Below are 18,944 nucleotides of genomic sequence, written 5' to 3'. Positions count from 1 at the left end.
AAGGAAGTCCAGACAACAGAACTGGAAGAAATTGGATGATACTGAAATCAGAAATTTGTGTACTAAAAGTGGAAACGAATGTCATAACAGCAGGGAGTCAGACAACTCCTGACAGTACATCCCCACGTCATGCAGAGTTTTAAAGGTGGCTGTAGGAGTGATTACACAGTACAGAGAAATCTGAGGGAGTCAAAATTTTGGAGGAAAAGAAGGCAATGGCTTGAAATCCATTTTGATTCAACAGAATTGCACAAGCTGGATAAAACATATGAAATAATTGAAAATACCTGAAACTACCCCAAAAAACAGCTTAAAAAAACCTGATCTGTCCTCTCTTGCTTTTTATGTTGTCTACTATATATGAACAAGATACGTTTCTTCTGTTGTTTTGTGTATCTAACGTGAAGGCCTCAACCTGTGCACATGAGAGTGGTTTCTGTTAATTCCTGTAGGATCACATGGCGTGACACCAGCCCAATAGGAGGCCACTGCTCATAGCAATCTTTTCTCATTTTTGTTCTGTATCACATGATGTGCTGTCATGTCTCAGTTCTGTCTGTTATAGAAGTAAACCTAGATGATGCTTTTCTAACTCACAATCATAGTGAGAAATTGTTAAAGAATCTTGAGACTGTGAGAAACTAGAGTCCACACTGTTACCTGTGCCCATCCACCAGCTCTAGAAATTGGATTTGGGAAGCTTTTGGATGATGGAGGGGTGCTGTTTGTTGAAAGATTTGGCAGAACAAGAAATTCAGCTACAGCTTTGCAACTGCAAACTTGAGATGGTGAATGAGTCGAAACAGTTTTCAGAAAAGAGTTAAAAAGCATTAGAAGATATTTTTCAGTTTTTCTTCCTCACACCCCTCTGAACTTACCCTGCATTGAGCTGATATTGAATAATATTGTTATGAGGTGGAGTAGCTGTTTCTTACTCTTTTACTTCTTCACACATCTAAACCAACAGAAAATCTGTTATTTATTATTTTTTTATTGTTTATTTTAATAGAATCATAGAATCATGGAATGGACCTTTAAGGTCATCTAGTTCCAACCCCCTGCTATAGGCAGGGACACCTTTTAGACCAGGTTGCTCAAAGCCTCATCCAGCCTGGCCTTGAGTGCTTCCAAGGAAGGGGCATCCAAACCTCACAGCCTATTTCCCAGATTTTCCATTATTTTTATTTTATTTTATATTTAATTTTATTTTATTTGAATTTAAATTTTTAATACGTAAAAGAGGAACCCAAGTAAAGAACTAATACAGGACTTTAAAAAACTTTGTTGAAGTAATATTTACTACATCGTTTGGGCCAGCAATAATGTCTTTATAAGAGAAAACTTTGTTAGCATATCACTGCAGTAGAAATGCTTCCATCAATTTTCTACTAACTAGTAAATGTAAAGATACTTCTGTCACACACTAAAGCATTTCCCTCCCACGGGATAGTTTTTCCTTGAAAAAAAAAATATATTAAAAGATTTAATGCATAATTGCCGTGAATTGATGTTTGTCATAGGCAAGTCTGTTACTCAATTGGAGCAAAATTAAACTAGCAGATAGCACAAAACACAAGCAAATTAGATTTTGAGAGTCTACACCAAGTCTGTTAATCAAGTGTGTCCTTTGTAATGCAGCTGTAGCAATCTGTTTCTTTAAAACTATCCTTCAAAATCAGACTGTCCCCCCCCCCCCCCCCAATTGCTTAACCAAGACTTGTGCTGGTTTTCTGCTTCACAGGCCTCTCCTACTGAGAAGAAGCAGCCCTAGGCTGCTCCAGGAAGCAGGAAGAAGGCATGGGAACACCATTCTGCAACAGAAGGGGCAGACAGGTGAGATTATCCAACTCCTTAGCACTGGGATGGTGGGGAGCAGCAGGGAAACATGAGATTTCCAGGGCACAGTAATTCTATTAAGCTGTTTCAGTCCACCTCTGCCAGCTGCTGTATGTTCGTTGCCAGTATATGGTTAGCTCTCAGTAAAAAAAAAAAAAAAAAGTTTAACTCAAATAACTAAAAAAACCCACAAGTGTTGTATGAAACTGTTTTTACATGTAAAGATTTATGGTGCTGGGAATAAAAATCATCATCTGGACTTTGTTAAGATTTTCCTGGCAAATAATTAATGCTGAGAGGATGTTTTGGTCAAGCATCTCTTATAGCAGCAATGGTAAGTGAGTTAAAATCAGCTTGCATTATAGAAAGAGGTCTTCACAATCCCTTAAAGTTTCTGCTAGTTTTTCCAGCCCTCAGCAAATGGTGGTGCTAGCACCTTATTTTTCATCCCTGTGTTTCCTCATTTCATGGTCATATCAGCCTCTTGGTGACTGCCAATGAGCGGATCTCATCATAGCTGAAAATTCAGGAACATGTGCAAAGAAGCCACCCAAATGGGCAAGAAATTTTAATATTCTCTCTCCTGCCTTTTTGCTTTAAAATGAGAAGACTGCAAGTATGAATCTATCAAAGTAGGTAACCTAATGTTTGTTGGTTTTTTTTTTTTGCTGTTGTTTCTGTTTTGATTAATGTGTCGTGACTTAATTGCATGCCTATATTTATATGTACAATGGGTTGGTGTATGTTGTACATTTGTCTGTGCTGTACCTATTGTGCATTTGTGTTCTAGATTATGAGAGCAGGACTCTCTGAGCCTGCTTTTGACAAAACTGGCTTCTGGAACAATAATCAGTGAGATGTAGAGTGCCCTTTTCCCAAAGCAGCAGTGACAGCTTCTCTACTGTACTCCAAACAAAATGTATTGTAATCATCTCCCTGTGAAGTTCCACAGTGCAGCAATACCCATTGGCATTGTAGCAGTCCTACAGGCTGTGCACTGGGCTGGGGAAGTACATTTGAGACATTTCCCCCTTGGGGGTGCATAGTAACCATTAGGTAGATTAAAAGTCTGTTTACAGAGTGTATCAGTGACAGTTCAAGAAAATTTCTATTAGTTACAGGCTTTAAGTTTGAAGAAATTTCCAGAAATTGCTGATGACTTAAACCATTTAGCGTAGCGGCAAGAGCATAACTGCTGTTAATTTTGCCCATTGAAAATCACAAGCTGGAAAAGCCGTTACGAGTTGTTTTGTGAGGTTCGTGTTTTATCATCAGCTTGAAATTGTGCTTCTGGCTGTTAGTCACCAGGCTGCCAAAATTCAAGTGGCTTGAAGTAATGGAGCTACTGGATCTGCAGGGTAATAACGGGAAGGAGGTTATTTTATGGCTGATCTCCCTGCATATGTAGTGTGTTTCCCTATGATAAAGCGGTTGTATCAGCCCCACCTATGATTAAAGTTGCCTGACACATCCCGTTGTGGACTTTGTTTGCAGATGCTTATAATGTTGTCAAAATATAACTGTCTGTGTTGAAATCTGACTTCTCCTTATGTTGGTCCACATGACCGAAGAAGGTGTCTTTGCATAATTCTATCAAAAATAATTCATTTAAAATGAATTGCAAGCAGTTCCATCCCCATCCTCTTCTTATATATATATATATGTATATATGTATATATATATATATATATATATATATATATATATATATATATATATATATATATATGTTTTTTGCCCAGTGAGACTGAACAAATAGTTTTGCAGTGTGAAGATAATCTTTTCTGTGTGGAACTCCAAGCATAGCTGTGGGACAGTTGATCTTCAGGTCAGAGTTTTATGATCTCATTAGGAGGAAGATAGTCAGCATAGGCTTTGTATTAGTCTAAAAAAAAGGTGGACTCTAATGGAGTTTTGCACATATGCTGTGTGGGCTGCCAAAAGTCTTTTCAAGTCTTCTTTGGCCCTTGCTAAAGAAAAGCTTTCTTGCTTGAGTATGTCTGTGCTTTGAGTAAAGACTTGACTGACAATTGGAAGAGAAGTGGCCACAGGATAAAGAGTGATTTATCTCTGTGCAATCAGGCCAGATCCAGCAAAGTGATAATCTGTTTAAAGATCACACAGTACAAAAACTGCTCACACTTGCTGGATGTTTTCAGTCTTATTCCCTAGCATTTATCTTTGTGTGCCCAGGCAGACCTCTGTTGTAACTGAAGATCCTGCAGCACTGCTCGCTTAGCTGGCTCATCTTTATGAAGAACAGGGGCTCCCTTTCTTCATTACCTACGTATTATTTAGAAAGAAGCTGCCTAAAGTTGGAAAGAATAGTGGAGGAGAGTCTTACCTTGATCCGGGGATCCAAGCAATAGACTGGGACACAGGACCTCATCATAGAATACTGTGAGATACTTAAGGCATGCAGAGGAGTGGAAACTAGTTAAGAAGAGCAGGATTTAGCAGTCAGGATGGGATGGACAAGTAGATTATGAGGAAAAGCTTGAAGAGAGAGATGGCCAGAGGAAAAATGAGAAGATTTTTTTTTTTTTTCAAGGCCTGAACAGAATAAATGGAACTGGCAGTCAGATTGAAGCACACCCAGGTGTTTTCTGTGGGAGAAACAAGAAAGATGGAAAAGATGTCTCTTCTAATGTTTATGAAGAGGTCAGAAAGCTAAGCAATAAGGATCAGAACTACATAAGAAAGTCAAAACAGGAAAAATTATGTTTGAGGAGGCATGAGCATAAGAGTGGCTGTCAGAGAAGGGACAGAGAAGGTTTTTGTGATGGACCCATGGTTCCTAGTTTTCCACAGGAATTGAGAATGTCAAAAGGCAGTATATAAAATTTAGTTTTTTACAAAAGTAGAGTGTTTGTGCTTCAAACCAAGAAACTTCTATACAAAATCTTTTAAAAAATACATTAGCTATTTTGCAGATCAATATCTCAGCGACTAGATTCCGGAGATAAAACAGTTTGTACAGCCTTAATTTTGGACTTGTCTTCATCCTGATAATATTTCTCATTGCCTAATGCATACACAAGAGTGAATAGTCTGTGCAAGTTCATGTCCTGGTTCTTTCAAAGTTATTGTAAGATCAACAGCAAAGAGTTTTTATGTTTATATCATGCTGCTTGACACCTATGTAACCTATGTTTAAAACAGATATAGGGGAGAAGGTGACAAAAAGCTTCTTGTCCTGACCTGAACTGGATGTCAGGTTTTAGAACAAATTATAAAAATTGATAATTAAAAAAAATAGAGCTAATCAGCTGGATTCAAGAGGAAAAAAGAAATTGATATTAAGATGTATGCAGTGAAGTGGCAATGCAGATGTACAAATGGGAGCAATAAAAGCAATTGGTTTTGGATTTGACATTTCTTTACCTGTGAGTGCCTGAGTCTGCAAGTTTAAAAATGTTCTTTTAATTCTAATATTAGAGGAAAATGGTCAGTTTTGTTCATGAGAGAGAAGTAATGGTATGGCATATAGTATGCATGCAGAGGAGATTATAGGAAACTAGCATTAAAGCATGAATTGGGCTGTTACTATACTGTTACTGTAAAGGTGTTTAAGAAGGTGTTATAGCTACTGGGTGAATTTGAATTATCATCACAATCCCTAATGAGTAGTTTTTAACTGCATGATCAAGATTTAATTAAAGCACATTAAACTGTGATTTTTTTTTTTCTTCCGTACAATATTGACAGGTATATAGATTTATTTAAATTCTTGAATCTGGAAGAATTAAACAGTGTAACTAAATTTTTGCAGATGTTAACCTAGGCTTCTATTCTTATGTTGTCTTACTGGACGGTTTGCTTCTGTTTCTACTTTAAATGAGGACCTGGTAGAGCAAAATTTTCACATAATATTTTTAACCTGGCACTGGCAGATTGTATCCAAAGGAGAAGGTTCGGGCTTATAAATTAAAGCATTTTATTTAGGTGCCTATTAGAAATCGTATCTTTCTGCTTTTTTTCTGCTCAATGGAGAGGGTCTGTAGTTTGGGGCCTACCTCTCTTCACTAATTATCTGAGAAGCTGAAATGAGACAGGAATACTAAGAATAAAGTAACAAAATCAAATTAAAGAGCACCAGTGTGATATCTTTCTGTAATCATTCGTTAGTGTCTAATGAGGCAAAGTCTTGTTCACACTGTATGGGAACTGCTGAATCATGGCCTGAACCTCTGATTGATTGCCTGAGGTGAGCAATTAGTCAGCCATGGGGGCACAGGTGAAGGCAATTCACCTGTGCTGCTGAAGGGGTGGAGCCTGGCTGCACCTCTCCTAGACCTATTTAAGAGCTGGCTACCAGTGGGGAAGGATGTCTTCTGGAGATCCCTCCTCTGGAGTTTTGCAGTGAGCCTAGGACATGGGTAAGCATTCTGTCTATTCTTTTTGTTGTTGTAACCTGCTTAGCCAAACTCTCTGGTTTATTTTGTAATTATAACATCTTTATATTCATTGATTATACATGCACATTGTCTCCAAGTTGTCATGGGAAGGGTTTAGGAATGAATCTTCCTTTCTTTAAATGCAGCAGTCCATGATCATATACTTCTGATTGCAAAATCAGAGCAAATTCTGCCATGAGAAAACAAAGTGTGTGGTTTTATAGTTTTATGAAGAAGCATAATGGTTATAATACTGGAGAATATGCTAAAGCTTGAGTTCCCATTAAGTCATACCAATTGTTATAGTAAGCAGAGGGGGGAAAAAAAAAAAGCAAAAAAACATCCTTTATTTGGATCAAAATAGCAGTTTAGCCTATTCCTAAGAACAAATTGTTTGTATTGTCATGAGAGCCCCTTGATACGCTTAGCAATTTGAAAATTTTGAATTCAGAATAAGAGCTTCAATCACACTGTTTTCCCACTGTGTCTTAAGCAGACTGAATCAGCAAAAACTGAATAGGTAGGATTTATTTTTTTCAAACCAAATAACATACAAATGAAACCATATGACTAGGAACAATAGCTCTTGTGTCCTATTCCTGCTGTTTGCAGGTCCATATATTGGTCTTTTGGCTAGTTACCAGAACTCGTAAAATGCTTTTAGGCAGCTGTATCCCATTAAAGCCACATGTTACATCAATGGGGAACCATTGATGGGATGAAGAAGGATTTTGGAAATTCAGTTATCTATATGGACTGGGGAAGGATTAAGCTTGCCACCCTAGTAGATATTAAAAGCCCTCTGGAGAGAAGATTCCAAATCTCTTTAGTGAGACTATTTGGCATTTGCTTCCTCTGATTATTAGGAAACTTTCTGTAATCTCTAACTCATCTTGCAAATTTTGTTTCTCATGGTGGCCATGTAAAGCTGTTGATTATTGTCCTCCTTATAGCAGCAGCGTTACCTGTGGTAAGATCATCATCGTGTTTGCCCCCAGCCTCTAATTCTTCAGAGAAAATAAAACCAATCAGTATAACCTTCTTCATCTTTTCACCTCCTCTTCTATTTAAATACTCTAATATCTTTACAGTCTTCTGGATGCTGACTTGTTTGCATTTTTCTTGACATTAATTATCTATCTAGTAATCCATCAGTGCTGAATACAGCAAGTTAGTGCTCTTGTGAATAGGTGGGATGCTTTGGTTGACTAGCCAAATATTCACTGTCTTCTGCGTTTGTTGTGCGTTTGATTTAACTTTGTCTATGACTTACGACTTTATAGCTTGGTTTCCCTTAATGTAAAATGAACATAGAAATGAAAATCTGCCATTTGGCTATGTTCTAAACAAAAGATGCTGTGGAATAAGAAGACCTGACTATTGAAAACAACAACAAAAACATCACTTGTTAACAGCATCTTTGTTAACAATATAGAATTATGCACATGAAGGGAATAACTTTGTTACCATTGTCTTTAAGTCTTACATATTCATCAGTTCTGCTTTAAGGTATGTAGGCGAGGACTCTTTGCTATGAAAATAAGTGGATGATCTAGGGGCATTAGATAAATCTCTGCAAAGTTGTGAGCAGCAGTCTGTTGTCTTTCAATGCAAGGAAACTAATATAGAAGCCAAGTTAAAAACAAAGAAAGAGATGTTTTTCATGCGGCAGACAGGAAATTCCGGTCAGATGATACTGTGTATAATTCAGGTGTGATAGTTTACATGTATTCAAGGGCAAGTTGATAAATACGTGGAAAGCAGATCCGCTCAGGGTTAGTAAACAGATAAAGCAGATCCATTTCAGAAAGTACTGCATCTGCTTCTCACTGGTGCTGGAGATCAGACACTAGAAGAAACAGACCAGCTCTCTAAACTAAGGAATCAATTAGATTGCTGTCCTGCTACCATAAACCAAAGCAGTTTACCAACATTGCATTTTTTACCAGAAGTTTGAAAGGAATTATTATTATTATTATTATTATTATTATTATTATTATTATTATTATTATTATTATTATTATTTTGTTTGAGTGGATATACTTTTTTCCTTCCAGATGGGCACCTCTGCACATTTTTAATTCAGGGTTTCTTTTGACCTTCTTTCAGGAGTTATTTTGAGATAAAAGTTATTGGGCAACTAATGAGGGGCATAAAATGAAATTAAAAACTAGTAAATATCACTGTTGTCCTGTAGGAAGAGAAAGAACGAGTTTACTCCTTCAAACACAGAGTTAATATTGGGTTTTAAGTAGCAGCAAAAATTATCTGTAGAAAATTAGAAGAAACCAAATAGGATAAAATCCCAAACATGACAGTTTATTCTGCATAAACTTTGTTCAAACAGAGAGCAGCATTACAGAATTAGGTGCGACCATAATGAACATATCACAAACTTGGCTTCTATTCTGTTCTCTCATATTTTTTTCTGCAGAATACTGATAGTATGGTGAAGAGAATCTAGCAAGGGAAGGTAGATTATGCTTGAATCAGAAAACTCAGAAAGATTCAACTCTGAAAAGTGATTAAATGAATGTTTCTCTCTTTGCTGGTTAGTATCTTTTATAATTTGAAAAGTGGCTATATCTTTGCATATAAATTGATTGCTGAAAAGTGCTACAACATTAAGATAAACTCTCTAAGCGAAGGCTGGGAATTGAAACTAGATTCTAAGAAATCAACCCTTTCCACACAAAAAAAAAGAAAAACCAAGAAAAAGCCCTAACCCTTATTTAGCAAATAATGTCTGAATAGTGCACCAATGGAAGGCATCGAATTTGCATTGAGGTCAATGGCATGCAACATTACCAAAAAGACATCTGTGTCTCAGTCCTTGGAAAAGAGCACTTTAAAGCATTTGCCTGCACTCGTTAAGCTTGATGATGGATATGGGGGAGTTGCATACAAAGACTCTTAAAAAAAAAAATGCGGAGAAAGTAATTATTGTGTCAGTAGAAATATAAAGAGAATAGTAAATCATTCAAAGAGCAGCCTTTTCTCTCTCTGGCATAAAGGACAAACAGACTGGGGCTGTCATACAGCGCATGGTAGAATATTCAGACAGAATTTGAGTAAAAGAGTCTATTTTTAAATTCAGGACAGAAGACAGAGCCCAGGATAACTATTTCTTAGCAATCAGATAAGAGGAAGATTGTTCATGGTTATATGGTGGCTGTGGGCGCTTTCAGATTTAGAACTCAAGGTCCTAGAAGTAGCAAAGCTGCTCTACAGAGTGAGTTATAGTTTAATCCTAGCAGTAACAGGATTAGGCACTATTTATTTATTTGTAATTAATTTATTTAAATTAGATTTTTAAAAAAGTCAGATTCATAATAAAAATAGGTTCCTACTATGGTTTCTATGTTTGGTTAAGGAGTAATGCAGTATTTTTTTGAACAAATGAAAGAAATTAAGAGATGACTATCTATTTCAGATTTTCCACAGCTTTGATTGTTTTTAAGTGTTTGACATGCTCTGGATTTAGAAACCCAAAGACATTGTTATGACTGATTCGGAAGACATCTTCAGAGTTGGGAATTCTTCATTAATTCACAAGGACTATTCCTATCTTTTCTTTTTATTTGAATCCCACTTCTTATTATTCTTCCCACCACATTAAATGTGTTTTCTTCTTCATTGGCACTATTTAAATTTCCTACAACTGAAGCAGTCTTAACACTCAGCCAAAATAGATTTTGTGAGGTGTTATACCTTTCCTTATAGGTCATGCGTGCCAGCATGTTTTTGCTTTTATTTCTTCTACTAGACACTCTTTGTCAAGATCTTTTGGGCAAAAAGGGTCCTCCAAAACTAACATGATATCTTGATGTCCCAAAGTCCTAAAGAGAGTACCCTCTCACTGTAGATGTCTGCAAGGTAACATGTTTCTCCAATTTCTTGCTATGTGTTTGAAAAGATCACATCCTTCCCCTCACAAACTCAACATCCAGAAGAGAAGCAATGCCTGAGCTGAAGAGGACCATGCTAACACATGCAGTGACAGCTTCTCTTTGCCATCTGCCTCTCAATTCTACTGTTCTTTGGTTAGCTGATTTCTTACAGATGTCTTAGTAGCATGGACTTTCAGTAGACTTTCTATAGTTGATCCAGTAGAGGTCCTCCACAAGGCATTATAATAATGCTTATGTGGCCAGTTTCTCCCTCTGCCATGGCTCCCTGTACACAGCCAGTGCTGTCAGACACACGCTGTCTGCTCCAGAGATAGAACAGGATGCTATTCTGGTTTCCTTCCCTTCCCCTCCCTCCCCCCCCACATCCCATTGTTTTCTCCTGGAAACATACACAGATTGTGGTCAGCAGGTGGTAACTATGGGCAAGCTCAGCTGAATCATTTCTAAACCAAAGGCTAGAGAATTTGAGATATTTTTGCCAGCAAGCAAGTGGTATTTCAAGGGGTTAGTGCATGGTTTGCGGGCCCAAAGAGGAACGTGACTACACAGTGGGAAAGCTGCAACATCTGATTATGTCCACAAGGGATTTAAAACTGTCTTAAATATTATTCTATTACAGATTGCATTCTGCATTCTTTGCAGATTTTGAATGTTTAGAACAATGTAACTATAGATAACCACTTAATTTGGCAATGTTGCTATCCAGGTCAGCTGAAATTAATTTTTTAAGTTATGATTTTTATAAGACATCAAATGTCTTTCATACTGTCACATGCTAATATATTCACTTATTTCACTATTTTTTTTTTTTTAATAAATGAATTTCTGTCAAGTTTTTTCGAAGTTCACGCTGTTTGACTCACACAAACTCATTGCTAGCCAGTAAATATTTTTTTAGTATTTGTTCCATTCCTTGTAGACCAATAAAGATAAACTTACAGGAAGATTACCAGAAACACTTTCTGGCTTTCTTTTTTTTTTTTTATTTTTTTTTTGGACAGGAGTATTTTACTCCCTCTTATCCTTTCCTCTGGTATCTCCCTAGATATTAATAACTTCTTAAAAAGATTGGCAGCCCTTCTCCACAAGATAATTCTTAGAATTTACTGTGGGATTCATTGTCTGTACTCTTGTACAGATGTTATAAAATTTCCACTTACCTCCAGCCAGAGGACCAAAGAGCCTGCAGTTCTGGAAAAAAGTTTCTAAAGCCTTGGGGAAGCTGAGATCCAGGACTAGTTTTAAGATCAAGGCAGCTGATAACTGCAGCCCCAACTCTTATGCTAGATATTAGATACAGACTCAGTATCCCTCACTGTGGCTAGAAGGCTAGGAGCAGATCTAGTGTCTTCATGCTGAACCACTTAATACCAGGCATTTAAATATGTCTAATGACCAAAGTCATTCAGAGTGTCTTGAGTCTTGAACTCAGAGTCATTATTTTACTCTCTTTAGTTTTCAAGGTGCATCAGGCCCAGCATTCTCAGATGTAGGGTTTGAGTTTTGGGTGGTCCTTTGTGGAGCCAGGAGCAGGACTCAGTGACTGATCTTTGTGGGTCCTATTCAACTTGGAGTATTCTAAGATTCTGTGACTTGCAGGATCAAGTTCTCTGTTCCATCACACATGACCTAGTACCTTGCATTTGTTTTCAGTAATCTGAAAGTACTATCCTCTATGAAATGATCAAAATCTGTGTATGATAACCAGCTTTTAAATCCTTCAGGTTTATGTCCCAGTCTCTGATGGACAGTATGATCTAATCAGTGTGATGAGCAGAAACAATGGTGAGGATTTTTAGTGACTTTTTTTAAAAAAATACTTTTTAAACTGCCCTGATGCAAGCTTAACAAACCAAAGATTGATTTTGCTAGCTGAAGCTGTGACTTGGGTACAAGCTATTTCTAATAGTTGTTGATTAACATTATCCTCAACTACTCGTGGATTTGAAAATTCTTTCGTTCTTACCTGTTATGAAAATGCATCATTCTGCTTTTTCCCCTGAGCTATTCTTTTCTTCCTAATATTCAATATTATCTTCTCCAGTTCATTGTGACAAAAAAAAAGAGATTTTTCAACTGGATGATGTTTTGTGCTTCAAGAGAGTCCTTCCCATGAATGACTTCTTGTTGTCAATGAAATACAGAAATCACTTATTTATGTTGGCTTTGATAAGGGTCTTAAAATGTCTTCTCCTTTGGGACTTAAGCCTAAGCAGCAAAGCTGTTGACTTGCACTCTCCGTGGCCCAGAAATGAAAAAATAGATGGTGGACATCATGGTTATACAGGGCCTGGTCTGGCCTGGATGAGCTGCTAGAGGTGCAAATGCTGTTTGGGGAAGACTTGTAAGGGCTATGAAGGGTTGACTTCAGCACATGTTGGGGCAACACATGCAGGGAACAAATACTTGCTGGGTTAGCTTTGCTTCCTCTTCCTGAGAAGCCTTGGAGGAGGGATGAGACAGCTCAGGCCAGGGGAGACGTGAGATGAGAAGGGTTTTTAGTCTGTCCTCCAAGGCTACTAACTCTGGAGTAAAACCAAGCAAGGGTATGCGGTGGAAGGAAACAAAAGATTGGTGCTGGAAAGGCAATAAAGGGGACAGCAAGTGGACTAGGGACTTGAGGAAAACAGTTTGGGATCAAACCTGAGACAGGTGACTGAGCGGTATGGTGACTTGAAGGTAGATAGGACTTCTGGCGAGGGGCAGACATGAAGAATGCTGCGTGAAGAGCTACTACATGATTTTACTGCAACTTGAACAATATGGATTTTTTAAAATTTAAAAAACAGAACAAAAAAAACCACCAAACGCAGAGCCATATGATTGTATTATGTTCTTTGTTTGCTTAACACAAACTTCTGTTCCTCATAAATGCAGAGAAAAGCTGGAAAGTTTTGCTCAAAAGACAAAAACAAACAAGCAAAAAACAAAACCTCCACTCCAAACCCAGGCCATGCCTTTATTTGACCCAAGACCTTTCTTTTTCCGATATTTAGGATTGGCAGACTCAGAGGGGGGAAAAAAGTTGGTAGCAGGAAGAATGTGGTTGTTTGAAGTAACAGTTTGAGGCAAGAAATATGCTTGAAAGGAAGCAAATGGGGCATAAGGGCACAGTTACATTACCTGACCATGTTTGATGAGATGCATTTATCTTGTTCTTTACTGAAATCTTTATCCTGCATAATAACTCAGCCTCTCTCTCTTTGCCTGAATCCCTTCTTTCTCCTATTAACTTATTAACCTGTTAGTACTTAAAAAGCTTATTATACCATTTTTCTTCAGTTCACCTTTATTTCCAACACAGAAATACAAATGAAGAACAATGATTTCTTCCTTTTCCAGGAGCAATGCCTACTTGAGACACAAAGTTCAAATAATGTTCTTGCTTGTATGTTAAAGAACCATTCACCTCTTCTTCACACTTCCTACTGCTTAAATAGTGCAGACGTTTAGAAGTTGGTTTGCGTGTCCCTGTAAATATTTCAGTATGTTCCTGTTTATTTCTTTGAGACCTCATAATACATTTTCTCAAACGTAATTTTTTTTTTACTGTGGGAGGAGTTTTTATTTATTTTAAAAAGTAGTATTGGAAATTAAAGCCACTTTTTGTTATTTTCCATCTTGCATATCTCAGTGTCATATTTTTCTCTCTTGTTAGCAAAAAGATTTACAGATAAATTAAAAAGTGCGCCTTTAAGAATAAATTTATTGATAGTTTGTCCTACATTGTTCTGAAACTAGGATTAAGAGGAGGACAGAAGATCTTTGTTTTATTTATATTCTATATTTCTCTGTTAGTATTTGGCTTCTTGTAGCTTTTTCTCAAGAATGTGTTTACTGAAAATACAGCGTGTTAAATTGAGAGAGTTGAGAGGAGGAAGTCTTTGGATTCCTGTTCCTTTTCCTTGAGTAACCTTTGTGATTGCATACACATTTAATATGTGGTTTACAGGCTTCATCTGGCTCACAGATTCTCAGTCCATGAGAACAGTTGGATATTGGGCAAGTATGGAGAGAAATGCTGTGTGGGTGCTTACCTTCTCTTGCTTTTACCTAAACATCTATATAGAGTTGGAAACTTTCTGCTGGACAGTTGTTCATTCAGCACAGCCTCCCCTGTCTACTGCCTGATGCCCTTATTTCTCTAAATACATCAGGCAGAATTTGCTCCCCAGCACTACTTATGTAGGTGACTCATATTTGAGGGTTGCAGTAGCATGGGACATCACTGTTATCCAACTGGAGACCTACTTTCCTCGGAACCAGGCCCTAAGATGTGTGTGGGGTAATATCAGCAATTGGCAGTCAGAGGGAAAATGAACTGCATAACTTCAGTCGGCCAAGAGGACGGATATGATAGAAAACTTTCATGGCATCATCTGGCTGCCAGTAAGATCCAAACATGACAAACAGAGACTGACTTGAGCAATGAGAACATATTCTTTCTTAAGAGTTCATTCTGCAGTCTTGGATCAGCTGTATAGAAACTTAATCTCTTGTGCATTTAGCTTTCCTTTTTCCATTTGTACCCCAAAAGTATAGATATTGTATTATAAGTATAGATATTGTTTGATATCACACAGAGCACTGGGCCTATGGAAGACAGAAGTAGAGACTTCAAGTTTTATTTATGTTCATGGTTGCTTGTGTTACTGAACAGATGGGGAGCAGGTGAAGCTGGCAATGCTGTTTGAAAATTCAAGAATGCAGTTGTCTACTAGCTCCTGGCTTATGTATGCTCATTTAACTTCATCCCATTTAGGAAGAAATTTGTTCCCTCAGCTGTTTCTGGCTGATACTATATATTTTCTCTGTTAGTATTTTACTCACAGTAGTCACAGGAATTTCTGCTTTCAGGGATGGGGTTGAATTATTTTGGTTGATTGGCCTCACACTTTGTGGAATTAGTCTGTGTAGTATAGCACCTGTGCCAGGTGCATCAGAGCTCATCCCATTCTTCTCAAGAGGTCACAGAATTGTAAGGGTTGGAATGGACCTCCAGAGATCATTGAGACCAACCCCCCGTGCCAAAGCAGGTTCCCTACAGCAGGTCGCACAGGTAGGCATCCAGGCGAGACTTGAATATCTCCAGAGAAGGAGACTCCACCACCTCCCTGGGCAGCCTGTTCCAGTGCTCCGTCACCCTCACCATAAAGAAGTTCTTACGCACATGCGTGCAAAACTTCCTATGCTGCAGCGTATGTCCGTTTCCCCTTGTCATCAGTAATCAGTGAGAGGCAACATCAAGGAATCTTCTGGTCAAATTTAGATTCAGCAAATCTAAAATGTTGAATTAAAAGAAATGTAAACAAAGTTTTAGAAGGAGATGAGAATCAAGAGATTTCTTTTTTTACTCTTTACACTGAAAGCCTAGGTACCACGTTTTTCTCCATCAGTCCTCTTACTATTCTTTGTGTGCAGACTCTCCTTTCTTACTGAGCACCCTACTTCCATAACACAGAAATATGAGGGCTGCTCTGAATGTAGTGCCTCCTATTTTATTCTGTTGGCCCCTAGTCAGAGGTGGATGTTGGTGGTATGGTGGTAGAGGTTGAACCTTCCTGACAAAATTGTTATCTTTTGTTGCTATGTGACAGATAGCACCGAAGGGGCAGTCTGACAAAATGGCATCTGACATGGAAGTGTAGAAATGTTGAAGTGAAGTGAAGAAAAGTTGAAGTGAAGAAATGTTGTGCCACTGAATTACTCCATGTGGAAAAAATAGCACCCACTGACATTTCTCAATGCTTGCTGAACATTTCTGGAGACCAAACAGTGGATATGAGCATAGTGAGGTGATGAGTGGTGTGTTGCAAAGACAGTGCCATCCCAGCAGATGTGAAACAGTGGGTCACTTCTGCTGGCGCAGATTTTATGAGTGCATATGCAGGCTCACGTTCATTAGCAGCAAAAAATGCACAGCTAATGGTGGTAACTGTTGAAAAATATTGTTTTGTAGATGAGAATTTGCTCTATCAGTGTTACTGTGCACTTTGTATCTCTTGTTTTCCATGGAAATAAATAGGAGGCATTACTTTTGGAGTAATTCATGTAATAGGGCTGAAACTGTATGGATATGGAGTAGGAGAAGCAGTACACACCTTAGTGCCAATGGTAAGAGGTATGGGTTGCTGTTGAAAATTAAATCTCAGCAAGGATAACTGAATGTCCCAGGTGGGTGAAGCCAGAAGTCCAGTCTACCAAGTTCCTGGCCACTGTGCCCATCTTGCCCTGAATGTGAGGGCAGGGAAACTCGTATTGAGGGTCAGTACCAGTCAGTGACTGACCGAGATGATTTCCGCAAAGATCATCTTACTGTACATTTTTCAAGTTGATGGCATGAATGCTTTAATATGAAACATTTTCTTTCTGTGCCTGATCTGCAGTCCCACTGTATCCAGTATTAGCTAGCTGGCACATTTAGAAAACGATGACATTTTTGGAAAAAAAATCTCATGGGGTTTCTCAGGAAATATTTATAAAATTAAACCCAGTTCCACAATTTTTTTCCCCATTAAAAAGTGAAAAAAGCATTATGAAAAACAATTTTTTGAAACTGTGTTTTTTCATGATAAAATATCTTAATTTTTTGATAGAAAATCAACTTTAATTTTATATCTCCTTATATTATAAGGATATTATATCCTTATATCGACAGGCTGGAGGGCTGGGCTCGGGTGAACCTGATGAGGTTCAACACGGCAAAGTGCAAGGTTTTGCATTTGGGCCGGAAGAACCCCAGGCACCTGTACAGGCTGGGAGGAGTGGTCCTTGAGAGCAGCTCGGCAGAGAAGGACCTGGGGGTCCTGATGGACGAGAGACTGAATATGAGCCAGCAGTGCGCTCTGGCAGCTCGAAAGGCAAATGGGATCCTGGGCTCCATCAGGAGAGGGGTGGCCAGCAGGGACAGGGAGGTGATTGTCCCTCTCTACACGGCTCTTGTGAGGCCCCATCTGGAGTACTGTGTCCAGGTGTGGAGCCCTCAGTACAAGAAAGACATAGAGATTTTGGAAAGGGTCCAGAGGAGGGCGACCAAGATGATCAAGGGGCTGGAGCACCTCCCCTATGAGGACAGGCTGAGGGAGTTGGGCTTGTTCAGCCTGGAGAAGAGAAGGCTGCGGGGTGACCTCATTGCAGCCTATCAATACCTGAAGGGAACCTACACCCAGGAGGGGAGTAAACTCTTCAAAAGGGCTGACAACAGCAGGACTAGGGGAAATGGTTTTAAGTTGAAGGAGGGAAGATTTAGGTTAGATGTTAGGGGGAAGTTCTTTACTAGGAGAGTGGTTAGGCCCTGGAACGGGCTGCCCAGGGAGGTTGTGGATGCCCCGTCCTTGGACGTGTTTAAGGCCAGGTTGGACGGGGTCCTGGGCAACCTGATCTGAATATGTATGTTGGTGGCCCTGCTAGGCAGGGGGGTTGGAACTACATGATCCTTGGGGTCCCTTCCAACCCAGGTGATTCTGTGATTCTGTGATATTTATTTAAACAGTAAGACTTCCTTTTTCAAGTATGTGGCACTAACTACTTTCTGTCAAACAAAATGTTTTTGACAATCTCTTAGTTTTTTTTTTTTTCACACTCTTCAGCACTTTCATGTATTCATAATTAAATGAAAAGGTGGGAGTACTTGGGGCAGAGTGGCTGGAAGACTGCATAAAGGAAATAGACCTGGGGCTATTGGTCAATGCTAGGCTGAGCATGAGCCTGCAGGATGTCAAGGTGGCTGGCCAAAAAGGCCAATGGCATTCTGGCTTGTATCAGAAAGAGTGCAGCTAGCAGCAGCAGGGAAGTGATTGTCCCTCTGTACTCAGGTCTACCTGATGAGGCCACACCTTGAGAACTATGTTCAGTTTTGTGCCCCTTTCTACAAGAAAGACATTGAGGCCCTGGAGGGCGTCCAGAGAAGGACAACTAAATTGGTGAGGGTTCTGGAGCACAACTCTTATGAAGAGCGGCTGATAGAACTGTGATTGTTCAGTCTGGAGAAGAGGGTGCTCATGGGAGACCGCATCACTCTCCACAACTGCCTGAAGGGAGGTTGTGGCAAAGTGGGGATTGGCTTCTTCATCTGGATAACTAGCGATAGAATTAGAGGGAATGGCCTTGAGCTGCACTGAAGGAAAAACTCTGAAAGAGTGGTCAGGTGCTGGAATGGGCTGTGTAGGGAGGTGGTGGAGTCGCTGTCCTGGGAGGCGTTCAAGAAGTGTTTAGGTATTGTACTAAGGAATGTGGTTTAGTGGGTAATATTGGCGGCAGATGGATGGTTGGACTAGGTGAGTTCAGAGGCTTTTTCCAACCTTAGTGGTTCTGCGACTTTATGAAAAGTGAAAGCAAAGGAGAGAAGGGGGTTTTCTTTTCCTTTTTTTTTTTTTTTCCTAATGACTTCTCATAATCCATTCCTTTTTCATCTCTTTTGATCTTCTTTCTTTTTTTTAATACTTAAATTCCATATCACAGCAAACCGTAAAAAGAAATAGTTACGGTCTTCCCCTGACTTCATTAAGCTTTTATTCATTTCAGGAATTACCCACAACATTTAAATTATCTCTGTTATTAAATTTTGCTGCTAATGTAAGAAGGCAGGGGTAATCCATTTTGATCTTTATTTAAGTTTTAACTGAAAAAGATTATGTGATAACAAATTAGTTTTCTATTGTTTATTCATTGGCTTGTATGAGTTAACTGGGAATTCTGATGCTTACTTAAATTAAGATATTATTAAATCTCTTATAAAATGTTTATCATTTTGCTATCACTTGGCAAGCCACTCACTTTTTGGGCTGAAATGTTGTGTTCT

The 18,944-nt window shown here is 38.7% G+C and overlaps 1 protein-coding gene across 1 annotated transcript in view; it reads left to right on the top strand.

The window, feature by feature from the left end:
* The first annotated feature begins 6,186 nt into the window (after positions 1 to 6,186).
* Positions 6,187 to 18,944, top strand: part of ESR1 (estrogen receptor 1) — a 174,706-nt gene continuing 161,948 nt past the window's right edge. Inside the window, 1 exon segment of the mRNA XM_048936161.1 lies at positions 6,187 to 6,215. The gene's annotated coding sequence lies outside the window, so the exon portion shown is untranslated.

The sequence above is a fragment of the Lagopus muta genome, chromosome 2, assembly GCF_023343835.1.
Source record: "Lagopus muta isolate bLagMut1 chromosome 2, bLagMut1 primary, whole genome shotgun sequence".
NCBI classification, from domain to species: Eukaryota; Metazoa; Chordata; class Aves; order Galliformes; family Phasianidae; genus Lagopus; species Lagopus muta.
This window is presented reverse-complemented; position numbering and strand designations above follow the sequence as displayed.